Source organism: Hemitrygon akajei, chromosome 28 (genome assembly GCF_048418815.1).
Source record: "Hemitrygon akajei chromosome 28, sHemAka1.3, whole genome shotgun sequence".
NCBI lineage: Eukaryota > Metazoa > Chordata > Chondrichthyes > Myliobatiformes > Dasyatidae > Hemitrygon > Hemitrygon akajei.
Genome location: NC_133151.1, coordinates 41,302,445 through 41,315,510, shown reverse-complemented (window position 1 = coordinate 41,315,510; position 13,066 = coordinate 41,302,445). Strand labels below are relative to the sequence as shown.

Below are 13,066 nucleotides of genomic sequence, written 5' to 3'. Positions count from 1 at the left end.
TCAGTGGGTGTAGGGCAATATTTCAGATGAGATCACTTGAGTTGTCAAGGTGTGATCTGGCATCATACTGTTACAGTGAAGTTCAACCCAAGCTGGAGAGAGAAATCATCTTCTAACTGGGCACAGTGCTGGTATCTGGAATGACCATCAAATTCTCTGATGCTGTTCCTGTCTCTATAAGAATGGGGCATTTCTGCCATCTCCAATCAGTGACCTGGCTCAGTTTGACTCTCTCCATTGGTACTATTCCCTGTCCACACTGAGCTGCATGGGTTCCTGGCCCCACAGTAACAGAAACACTCTCACACAAATATCTGGCAGTGCATTCCATACACCCACCACTCTCTGTGTAAAAAAAACCTTACCCCTGACATCCCCTCGGTATCTATTTCCAATCACCTTAAAACTATCTCCCCTCATGATGAGGGAGTTATCAGAGGATTGTAGGATAGCAAAAGTTAATTCGCTGTTCAACAGTGAACATAGAACATAAAAATCTACAGCATGTTCCAGGCCATTCAGCCCACAATCTTGGTGCCAACCACATAACTTACTCTGCCAAGAGTTTTCCTAGTGCATAGCCCTCTCTTTTTCTAAGCACCATATACCTACCTAAGAGGCTGTTAAAAGACCCTATTGTATCTGTCTCTACCACTGCTGCGCATTCCACACACTCACCACTCTCTGTGTAAAAAACGTATCCCTGACATCCCTCGGTACCTATTTCCAAGCACTTTAAAACTATGCTCCCTCGTGTTAGCCATTTCAGCCCTGGGAAAAGCCTTTGGCTATCCACATGATCAATGCCCCTCATCGTCTTATACATATAAAAAAGACTCCAAACATAAACAAGGAAATTATACATTGCTTTGAGGATTTGTTAGAAGTATACAAAATTATGAGGGTACAGATGGGTAAATGCAAGCAGCTTTTTCTACTGAGGTTGGGTGGGATGACAACCAGAGGTCATGGGTAAGTGGGGAAGGTGAAAATTCAACGGGAAAATGTGGAAAAGCTCTTTACTGAAATGGTTGTGAGAGTGTGGAATGAGATGCCAGCTGTGAGAGGTAATTACGTTATTAAGATGTGCAGTGACCCGAAGGAGTTAAATATTGAGCTTCTGCTAAACTGCTAACGCAAGGATGACTAAGGGGGAGGGGGTTAGTCGCTAAAGCTGCAGGTGTGTAACCATGGAGATTGTGAAATAAGCTACTGATAATAACATGGAGGATGTAACGGTGGACTGTAGGTTGTAAAAGAAAGACAACTCCAATTATGGAATGGAAAAGTACTGAGTACTAAGCTCAAGAATGTGCACTTCCTGGCTCTTCTGAGCTGGGAGGGGAGGAGTTGAGAGAGACATATAAAAGTTGGAACTGTGTAAAGCTCGGGGTCCTTTTTTTAAAGGCACCCAGCTCTGCAGACCTGTTCTAATAAACTTTGTTTCCTTGAATTTGTCCTTTGCCATTATTCAGGGTCAGGACGTTTCTGACAACCTGGGGGCTCGTCCGGGATCCACACTCCGGTCGTGAGTGGGGCAAGGAAGGACATCGGAGAAGGTGCACCCTGCCGAGTTCAGCAGTCCCTGATTACTTGCTCGTCGCCCTGCGCGGCTTGAGCGAGTGATATCTGGCAGACTCAAAGAAACAAAGAGGGGTTGTCGAGGCAGTCGAGACAGTGTGCGATCAAGTAATTCCTGTGCACAGGACCCAGGTAAGAAATTAAATCCTGCAGAGACGTAGTGCACGAGAATTGTGGAACTACGGGGTTCCTGCAGGTGGATTGCTGGGCGATCGCGGGAGTAAAGGTTCCGGAATTGGACAGGAGTGATCGAGTTAGGTGGGTCACATTCAAATTAAATTCCTGCAGAGACATAGTGCACGAGAATTGTGGAACTACGGGGTTCCTGCAGGTGGATTGGAACCGGGCAAGTCCTCAAGATGGGGAATAAGGGGTCTAAGGGAGAAAAGGGTAAAGGAAATCCAGGCACCAACGATGAAAAATATCCCCTGATAGTCCGTTGCGACGGATGTTAGAAAATTGGGATTACGGGAGGCGAAAAGGGAAGTCAAAGAAAAAAAATGATACAGTACTGTGAATTCTGGTCCCGCCAGCCGATCCAAGGGTCGGCTGTGTGGTGGCCTAAGTTCGGGTCTAGCGAGGATTGGGTACAACAAGCCCTTAATCCGTACGTGAATTCAAAACCTAACGTTAAACCCGAAGAAAGTGATTATGCCCTATGCTGGTTACCAACGACAAATAGTTATAAATTGAAAACGATAAATGAAGGGGGACAGAAACAGAATACATGGGAGGTGCTCGAGCACCTGCAGCCCCCATATGTGCCCCCTACCGCTCCGCAAATCGATGACCTTGAGGCAAGGGAAAGTGAAAATGAGTCGGCAGCTGCAGCTGGAGAAGATGCAGACCAGGGTGAAGAGGAAACGGAGCGTGAAAAACCACAGAGTATAGGAGCCAGGAGGAGGGAAACCAGGTCACAAACAGCTAAAACTAACAAAGAGGAAGTCGAACAGACCACCAGACTATGTCCTCTGAGAGAAGTGCCTATGGGAGGAGCAAATGGAGGGACAGGGTATGTTAATGTTCCCCTGACTAGCACTGAGGTACGGAATTTTAAAACAGGAAATGAAAGGCCTATTAGAAGACCCCATGGGCCTGGCCGAACAGTTGGATCAATTCCTAGGACCCAACACTTATACCTGGGATGAAATGTACTCAATTATGGGAACCTTGTTTTCCACCCAAGAAAGACAAATGATAAGACAGGCGACCATAGTAATGTGGGAAAAGGAAAGGCCAAACGAAGCAGAGCCGCAACAGAAATTCCCTCTTGTGGACCCAGGCTGGGATAAGCAAACGGAGGGGGGCCGAAGGAATATGAGGGATCTGCGAGAATTCCTGATAAAGGGAATAAGACAGGTGGTTCCGAAGGGACACAACTTTACCAAGGCATTTGGGAGCCACCAAAATCCCGAGGAGACCCCGTCCGACTTCCTAGATAGAATCCGGAGGAACATGCAACAATACGCGGGAATAGACCCTGAGACGGAGGTTGGCCAACAGCTGATTCGTGTTGAATTTGTATCGAAGGCATGGCCAGACATGAGGAAAAAACTGGAAAAGCTAGAAGATTGGAATACTAAACCCTTAAGTGAGCTACTTAGGGAGGCACAGAAAGTGTTTGTAAGAAGGGATGAAGAGAAGCAGAAAAAAGCAGCCAAGATAATGGTCCAGACGGTCCAACAGGTGACCGCAGACAAAAGAGAAAGGAGAGACCCATGACCGGGACGAAGTGGCAGCCAAGATTGAAGTAGGGAACCCAGGAGGGCCCCTAGATGTTTTCACTGCAACGAAGAGGGACACTTCAAGCGCGAGTGCCCCAGATACCGACGGGAAGTGCGCTCGTACGCCATGATGGAAGAAGAGTACTAGGGGGGTCGGGGGTTCCAACCCTTGGGGAAGAAAAATTATCGGCAGGAACCCCTGGTAAATTTGAAATTAGGTCCCCAAGGGTGTGACACAACCTTCATGGTCGACTCAGGAGCTGAAAGATCGAGTATAATAGTATAATCGAGTCAGGGACCCAGACCGGAACAAAATTGATGGGAGTATCCGGTATTGGAGGCAAAATAATACAAGTACCTGTTACAGAAAATGTGAAAATTGAACATGAGGATAGGGTAACGGGACAGGACCTACTTTTGTTACCCTCTGCGGGATTCAACCTGCTCGGGCGGGATCTGCAAGTCAAGCTAGGCATCGGGACTGTGCCCAGGAACAGGAAGATAATGGTACAGCTGTTTGCCCTCAGGGAAGAAGACGATAGGAAAATAAGCCCGGAGGTATGGTACAAGGAAGGGAACCGGGGGGGGGGGGGGGTTGAACGCCCCCCCCTTGCAAATCTCACTATTACCTAACAGTTCACCAGTACAGAGAAAACAGTACCCTATTTCAATGGAAGGGAGGAAAGGCCTGCAACCGGTAATAGAAGGACTGATCGCAGATGGACTTCTGGAAGAGTGTATGTCACCATATAACACCCCGATCCTCCCGGTGAGGAAGCCGGACGGAAGTTACAGGATGGTCCAAGACTTGAGGGGCTTAAACGCGGTGGTACAGACTCGGTACCCTGTGGTCCCCAATCCTTACACACTGATGAGCAAGATCTCCCCAGACCACGAGTGGTTCAGTGTAATAGATCTAAAGGATGCTTTTTGGAGTTGCCCGCTGGCGGAGGACAGTCGTGATATGTTCGCATTCGAGTGGGAGAATCCCCTTACTGGACGAAAGCGACAACTAAGGTGGACGGTTCTACCCCAGAGGTTCACTGAATCACCTAATCTGTTTGGGCAAATACTGGAGCAGGTTCTGGAAAGGTTCCAATGTGCACCAAGGAATCAACTACTGCAGTACGTAGACGATCTACTGCTGTCCGGGCCAATGAAGGAGGAGGTACAGGCGGATACAATCGCCCTGTTAAACTTCTTGGGAGAACAAGGATTAAGAGTCTCGAAGAAGAAGCTTCAGTTTGTGGAACAAGAAGTGAGGTATCTGGGCCATCAGGTGAGCAAAGGACAACGCCGTATTACACCTGAGCGGATAGCAGGAATTACGGGAATGCCATTGCCCCGAACAAAGAAAGAGATAAGACAATTCCTGGGACTGGTAGGGTATTGTAGGATCTGGATTGAGAATTATACCCCGCTAGTAAAATTTCTATATGACAAACTCGGACAGGAGGAGCCCGGTCTAAAGTGGACTATGGAGGAAGAACAGAAATTTAATTATATAAAAGGGCAACTGATCCGTGCCCCTGTGCTGGCCCTGCCGGCGTTGGACAAATCCTTCCAGTTGTATGTTAACACCGCGGAGGGAATGGAGCAGGGGGTCCTCACCCAGGAGAGAGGGGGAAGACGGCAACCCGTAGCATTTCTGTCAAAAATGTTGGACCCGGTATCGCGCGGGTGGCCCACTTGCGTGCAGGCCGTGGCAGCGACTGCAGTACTGGTGGAAGAGGCTCGGAAATTGACTTTTGGGGGAAGGATCACAATACACTCCCCGCATTCTGTCAGTGCCTTGTTAGTCCAGAAAGCACATCGCTGGTTAACTGACTCTCGCATCCTGAAGTATGAAACCATCCTGATGGTAGGTGAAGATTTGAACTTTACTAAGGACTCCAGTTGTAACCCGGCCCAATTCCTATATGGAGGTTCAGATAATGAGGAACTGGAGCACGACTGTATCGAGCTTGTCGACTTACAAACCAAAAGCAGGGAGGACTTGCAGGAGGTTCCATTAGGGGAAGGACAGGACCTGTACATAGATGGATCATCCCGATGTATCAATGGAACCCGATACAGTGGGTACGCTGTCATCGATGGAAGAAAAAGGAGACTCCCAGGAAATTGGTCTGCCCAGTCTTGCGAATTGTATGCGCTGCAGAGAGCATTAACGCTATTAAAAGAACAAGTTGGTACAATATACACCGACTCCAAATACGCCTATGGTATAGTGCATACATTTGGGAAGATCTGGAAAGAAAGGGGTCTGATAACAGCAAGAGGGAAGGGGCTGGCACATGAGCAAATGATAGAGACCACCCTGGAGGCACTCAGGTTGCCAGCAGAGATTGCCGTTGTGCATGTACCCGGACACCAGAGAGGATCAACCCCTGAGGCGGTAGGGAGCAGGCTGGCAGACGAAGAGGCGAGACGGGCAGCCCTTGAGGAGCCGATAAGACTCTTGACTTTGATCCCAATGCAAGAAGGGATCATCAAGCACCCAGTCTTCTCCCAATTTGAAATCGACAAGATGAATCAGCTGGGAGCCCGACAGGACTCAGATGGAAGGTGGAAGATCCCCGATGGTAGGCAGCTCCTAAATAAAGAGGTTACCCGGAGTATCCTCCAACGACTGCACCAACAAACCCATTGGGGAGTGCAGGCCATGTGTGACACGATTCTGAGAGAATATGCATGCAAGGGAATCTACACTTTGGCCCAACAAGAGGTAACTGGATGTCCAACGTGCCAGCGAATAAACAAGAAAGTGATGCGATCCATCCCAAGAGGCGGCCAGCCCCTGGCCATGAGACCCTTCCATAGAATCCAAATCGACTTCACCGAGCTGCCCCCAGTGCAGAGATGGAAATACTTATTGGTAATCGTGGATCACTTTACACGCTGGGTGGAAGCATACCCAACTACTAAGGCAGATGCGCCCACAGTAGCTCGGATACTACTTGAGAACATAATCCCCAGATATGGAATTGTGGGGTCCATAGACTCTGACCGGGGGACACACTTCGCCTCCAAGACGCACCAGTTAATTTGCGATGCACTTGATATCGAATGGAAGTACCATACCCCGTGGCATCCCCAGAGTTCAGGAAGAGTAGAACGAATGAACAGCACCCTGAAGGCACAGCTAACCAAGTTGATGTTGGAAACCAAGCTACCATGGACCAAGTGTTTGCCGATCGCTCTCCTGAGAATACGTACAGCGCCCCGGAAGGACATAGGAGTATCTCCTTATGAGATGCTCTTTGGACTGCCATATTGGAATAAAATAGAGGGGTATCCCACTCTACAGGGGGGTGATTTATTTGTAAAGGACTATTTACTGGCCTTGTCCCGTTCCTTTGCAGAGCTACGCAAGAAAGGTCTGCTCGCCCAGACACCGCCACTTGACTTTGCTCTACACCAAGTAACCACAGGGGATTGGGTTCTGGGGAAAACTTGGAAGCCAGAGAAGCTCCAACCGCAGTGGGAAGGCCCCTTCCAGGTCCTGCTCACAACTGAAGCTGCAGTTCGGACAAAAGAAAAAGGGTGGACACACGCGTCAAGAATAAAGGGGCCTGTGAAGCCTGAGAGCGGTGACGAGTGGACCTGTGCACCAGGAGAAAAACCATTGGTGGTGAAACTAAAGAGGCAACAGAGATGAGTCGTATGAAAAACGCAGTAATATGGACAATTTGTATTATACTGTGCATATTATGTGTTGGGAGGATGGAGGGAAGATGTGATAAGTGTCGAACAATAGTGCGGGTGGGAAGTCGGGTCTTCCCTGGATCCTTCGTGTCCCACTCGCATGTAAATGACAGTTGTTATGATAAAAGCAGAAGAGTGTTGGGAAAATGGTAAGCCGTACTATCAGGTCTATAATAAAGGCAGTTGGTGGCGAACAGCACTCTGGATGGTGGGAGGTGGATTAATGAGTTTGATGCTTATACCCTGCCTCATTCCCTGTGTACAAGCACAAATAAGACGAAGTGTGTCACAACTTCAGGCAATAGCAATACCTCAGCACGGTACTAACGAGCTAAAAATAATGCTGCTACACGGGAATACTGAGTTGCCACTAGAGGAGGGAGAACGACAGATCCCATAGGAGGAAACCCTATGAGAGCTATGCACATCTTAAAAGAAAAAGGGTGGATTTGTGAGAGGTAATTACGTTATTAAGATGTGCAGTGACCCGACTGCTAACGCAAGGATGACTAAGGGGGAGGGGGGTAGTCGCTAAAGCTGCAGGTGTGTAACCATGGAGATTGTGAAATAAGCTACTGATAATAACATGGAGGATGTAACGGTGGACTGCAGGTTGTAAAAGAAAGACAACTCCAATTATGGAATGGAAAAGTACTGAGTACTAAGCTCAAGAATGTGCACTTCCTGGCTCTTCTGAGTTGGGAGGGGAGGAGTTGAGAGAGACATATAAAAGTTGGAACTGTGTAAAGCTCAGGGTCCTTTTTTTTAAAGGCACCCAGCTCTGCAGACCTGTTCTAATAAACTTTGTTTCCTTGAATTTGTCCTTTGCCATTATTCAGGGTCAGGACGTTTCTGACACCAGCACAAGTGGTGAATATGAGCACGGTTTCACCACTTCAAAGAGGTTTGGATGGGAGCCTGGATGGTAGGGGTATGAAGGACGATGGCACCGGTGCAGATAGTTGCATTAGACAGCTTATTTTCTTGGCATTGACCAGATGGGCCAAATAGCCCGTTTCATAGAACGTAGAATAGTATAGCACATTACAGGCCCTTTGGCCCACATGTTGTGCTGACCCTCAAACCCTGCCTCCCATATAACCCCCCACCTTAAATTCTTCCATATGCCTGTCTAGTAGTCTCTTAAACTTCACTAGTGTATCTGCCTCTACCACTGACTCAGGCAGTGCATTCCACACACCAACCACTCTCTGAGTGAAAAACCTTCCTCTAATATCCCCCTTGAACTCCCCTTATCTTAAAGCCATGTCCTCTTGTACTAAGCAGTAGTGCCCTGGGGAAGAGACGCTGGCTGTCCACTCTGTCTATTCCTCTTAATATCTTGTACACCTCTATCATGTCTCCTCTCATCCTCCTTCTCTCCAAAGAGTAAAGCTCCAGCTCCCTTAATCTCTGATCATAATCCATACTCTCCAAACCAGGCAGCATCCTGGTAAATCTCCTCTGTACCCTTTCCAATGCTTCCACATCCTTCCTATACTGAGGCGACCAGAACTGGACACAGTACTCCAAGCGTGGCCTAACTGGAGTTTTATAGAGCTGCATCATTACATTGTGTCTCTTCAAATCTATCCCTCGACTTATGAAAGCTAACACCCCATAAGCTTTCTTAACTACCCTATCTACCTGTGAAGCAACTTTCAGGGATCTGTGGACATGTACCCCCAGATCCCTCTGCTCTTCCACACTACCAAGCATCCTGCCATTTACTTTGTTTCCATACTGAACTTCTCCATGTTTCTATGACAGAGAAGCTGGCCAAACTTGTTTGGAAGGGAAAAGCAATGGCTGGAGTTTCTGAGAGCAATTCGGGAGCTGAGTGATCGATACATCCCAAAGAAGTGGAACCATTGGAAGGGCAGGAGGACACAACCATGGCTAAAATGAGAAGCCAAAGAGACGGCAAAATAAACAGCAAAAACTATTGAGAAGCTTTCAGAAACCAACAGAAGATGGCAAAAAAAAGTCAGATGAGCAAAGAGTGTGGAATTCTGATATTGTAGTCAATCATGAGTCTTGGTAGCACCCAACAGTCTGAGACATTTAGAGGAACAAAATACAGTATCCAGGGCCTCAGAATCTCTTGAACACCAAGATTCCTTGCACCAGTTACCTTTCAACTTTTATTTTGGCAGGCACATACAAACTAGACACCCTCAGATTTAACTTCTGAAGGCCTCCCACTTACAAGTACTCCTTTGCAAGAAAACAGCCTGTCCTAGACCACACTTGTAAGATCATTTCTGATACCATCAAAATTGAACTTTTTCCAATTTAGAATCTCAACCTGTGGTCCAGACCAATCTTTTTCCATATTTACTTTGAATCTCATGGCATTATGATCACCAATTTCTGTCATCAGTCCTGGATCACTTCCTAACAGCTTATTGCACACCTCTACATTGGGAATTCTATGTACTGATTAAGGGCACATTTGACAAACTCTACCCTATCTAGACCTTTTACAGTATGGGAGACCCAGTCAATATATGGAAAGTTAAAATAACTTACTAAACCAACCTTTGTTTCTTGGCATGGTCTGCAATCTCTCTACAACTTTGTTCCCCTAAATTCCTCAGACTGTTGGGTGCAGCCAAATCCCAATAATGGCTACAATACCATAGTTCCCTGTCCTGAGCTCATCTGGCTTCCCTATGATGCTTCTTGCACTGTGATATACACAGATCAGCACATTCATCGTACCATGCTCAACCATTTGGTTGCTGACTCTATCTGAGGTCTGAACAGCATCTGACTGGTGTCAAGAAAACAAACTCTCCCTCATTGTCACAAAAACAAAGGAGCTAATTGTGGATGACAGGAGGAATGGAGACAGGCTTACCCCTATTGACATCAATGGATCTGAGGTTGAAAGGGTGAGCAACTTTAAGTTCCTCGGCGTAAACATCACCGAGGATCTCACAAGGTCTGTACATACTGGCTGTATTGTGAAAAGAGCACAGCAGCACCTCTTTCACCTCAGATGATTCAACAAGTTTGGGATGGGGCCCCAAATCCTAAGACCTTTCTACAGGGACACAATTGAGAGCATCCTGACTGGCTGCATCACTGCCTGGTATGGGAACTGTACTTCCCTTAATCGCAGGACCCTGCAGAAAGTGGTGCAGGCAGCCCAGCGAATCTGGAGATGTGAACTTCTCACTATTCAGGACATTTACAGAGACAGGTGTGTAAAAAGGGCCTAAAGGATATTGGGGACCGAATTCACCACAAGCACAAACTGTTCCTGCTGCTACCATTCGGGGAACGGTACCACAGCAAAAGGGCCAACAGGCTCTGGGACATCAGACTGATTAATTCATGCTGATACAATTGCATTTCTATGCTATATTGACTGTCCTTTGTACAAATTATCTCTTATAAATCACTATAAATTACACATTGCACATTTAGACAGAGACATATGTAAAGATTTATAGTCCTCATGTATATGAAGGGTATATGTGATAAATTCAGTTCAATTCATTTCACCCTCTCCACTACCTGTTCTGTCATTCTGGCTCCCACTCCCCCTACAACTTATTTTAACCTCATCACCCAGGTCCCCCCACACTAGCACTAGCAAGCCTTACCACTAGGATATTAGTCCTTTCTTGTTCTGTTCCCCTAACTAACAAATCCCCTATCACCCCTTTGACTTTCCTCTGCCAGGTAATCCCCCCCACAGTTTCTAAAGTGGTTTACCTGTTGTTGTATGGGATGTCCACAAGAGTACTCTGCGATGGCTATTTAACCTCATTCCTTTTCCTGACTCTCACCCAGTTTCCTGTGTCCTGCACCTTGGGTTAACTCACCTCTCTTCATGTCATATCTATCACCCCTTCCAACTCCTGGATGATCTGGAATTCATGCATTTCAAGTTCCAACTGCTTAAAGTGCAGGGTTACAAGCTGCAGCTGGATGCACATCTTGTATGTGAGGGCATCAGGGACACTGGAGGTTTCCCCACCTTCCCACCAATGTCCCTTCCAATTAGTAATGACTAGTGTGCACATAAATCTTGCATTGTGCATTTCTTTACCCAGTGACAACATGTGTACAGTGACTTTTATATAGAGAGGTATTCATTTTAACAGCTAGCAAATCACTGTCGATAAGAACTTTGATCTCCTCTGGGTTTGATCGAGTTCATCTGCACTCTCACACAACCTATGTAGCAGGCCTGTAATGGGTAATGAAGGATTTTCTCACCAGAGCTTTTGCACATTGGCCATATGTGGTTTGCTTGCTAAATTATGCTTTAAAAAGCCAGATTTCCAAACATCACTCCACTTCTTCCCACTTGTAAATTCTCCAGCAACTTTTGCATCACCACAATACACACAGTTTCTATATCAGACATAAATATTTCCCCTGAGCACTCCTGAGGAGTTGAGGATATATTAAAAAAAAAACATTTGAACCTATGTAACCTCTGGCTTAAAGAATAATAGGAACCGAATAGAAATTTTTGAACTGAAATAAACTTTTGTCTTCAGCAGTTAGCTAAGACAGGCTCATTACCAGTTCTCTGTGGCTTGCAGAGAGACACACTAAGAGCTGATAACATCATACATTGTACCCTCATTAGTTGATAACATTACACATTGTACCCTCATTTGACTAAAGGGAGTAGGACTCGCTAATAAGGACAGGAATGAACATCTGCCTGTAATTAAGTCCTTGCAAAGGATAAGGACTGGACGGTACATCCATCTATAATTAAAACTATGATTTAGTGAACTCTCTGATCTAATTAAGCTTTGCACCAATAGAGTTGGTGGGCATTCCAGTTCAAATAACATCTTGCAATAGGAGCTTACTATGTATAAATATATGGCTGTAACCTGACTAAGTCAGTCCACTTGTCAGATGGTGGCAGTGGTTACGTGCCTTTGCTTTGACAACTGGGTCTCAAACTCCTGCAGGAGAATGCACAATAAAATGTGGTGACGATAAGAAGCTGGTCTCCCAAATTTTATTCAGATTCAACTTTAACATTTGGCGTCATGAACAGGATCCCAATATAGGGAGTGCCAAGCAGACGGACTGAGTAAGCGGCTGGACCACTCTGGGGACTGCAGAGACCGACCAGGCACCCAATAAGTATTTTACCTTTTGTTGCTCTCTGTTAGTTGCTTTGGAGGTACAGTTCCTCGCCCAAGGCTGATCGCATACCTTGACGGGAACAGGAGAGAATCTGTTGGGAGACTCGTATTAGGTAGGCTAAATTTTACTAAGTAGGCAGGAGGCAGATGTGCCGTGTAAATTCATCAATTCAGCAGGAGGTACCAGCCGGGTAAATTTATTAAGTGGGCAGGAGGTGCCAGCTGGGTAAATTTATCTGATTGTCAATTGAGCAGGAGGCTTTGTGCCGGGTAAATTACTTAGAGAACATGGGTCAATTGCAGTCAATTGATACGAGTGGGCCAGGAGCAGCCCTACACAATACGTGTGAGAGTTTTCCAGACAAGGAAAATGATTTGCGAATGTTGAGTGCAGTGCTGAATAAGAAATTGGGGAACAAAATGTGGCCATGGGGGGGGGGGGGGGGGTAACCTGTGATATTACCTCATGAGAACAAGCAGTAAATTTGATATGGAAAAAGAACTGTGGAAAGAAGTGGAAATTGTTAAAAAGTGAATGGCAGATGTAAAGTGGGACCGTATATTATTAGCAAGTTGGAGGAATAATGCATGTGACAAAGGGATAGAGGTATGTACTGCAGAAGGAACGCCAAAGGTTGGGAGACACTAAAAGCAGTGTGTGAATGGGTGGATGGGCCCCAAAAACGAGAGCAGGAAAAACAACGTAAGCAAACCAAGGTTGGCCTAGATAGGAGAGAAGGGCAGTAAGGTCAGTCTAAAGTTCAAACTGATAGGGAAGCAAGGGATCCCGAACCCATTTGTCTGGCATACCGACCCTGTTTGAGGACAGTGGCCGTGATGAGGAGTGGGCACCCACAGTACCCTTCTCACCTTACCAGGGGCCAAGTGCACCCAGTGCCCCTGAACCCCAATCCTCCCAGTACTCAG

At 46.5% G+C, this 13,066-nt stretch overlaps 1 protein-coding gene across 7 annotated transcripts in view; it reads right to left on the bottom strand.

The window, feature by feature from the left end:
- The window catches only part of LOC140717831 (uncharacterized), a 38,790-nt gene that overhangs the window by 13,824 nt on the left and 11,900 nt on the right, over nucleotides 1–13,066 (bottom strand). The window lies entirely within an intron of this gene.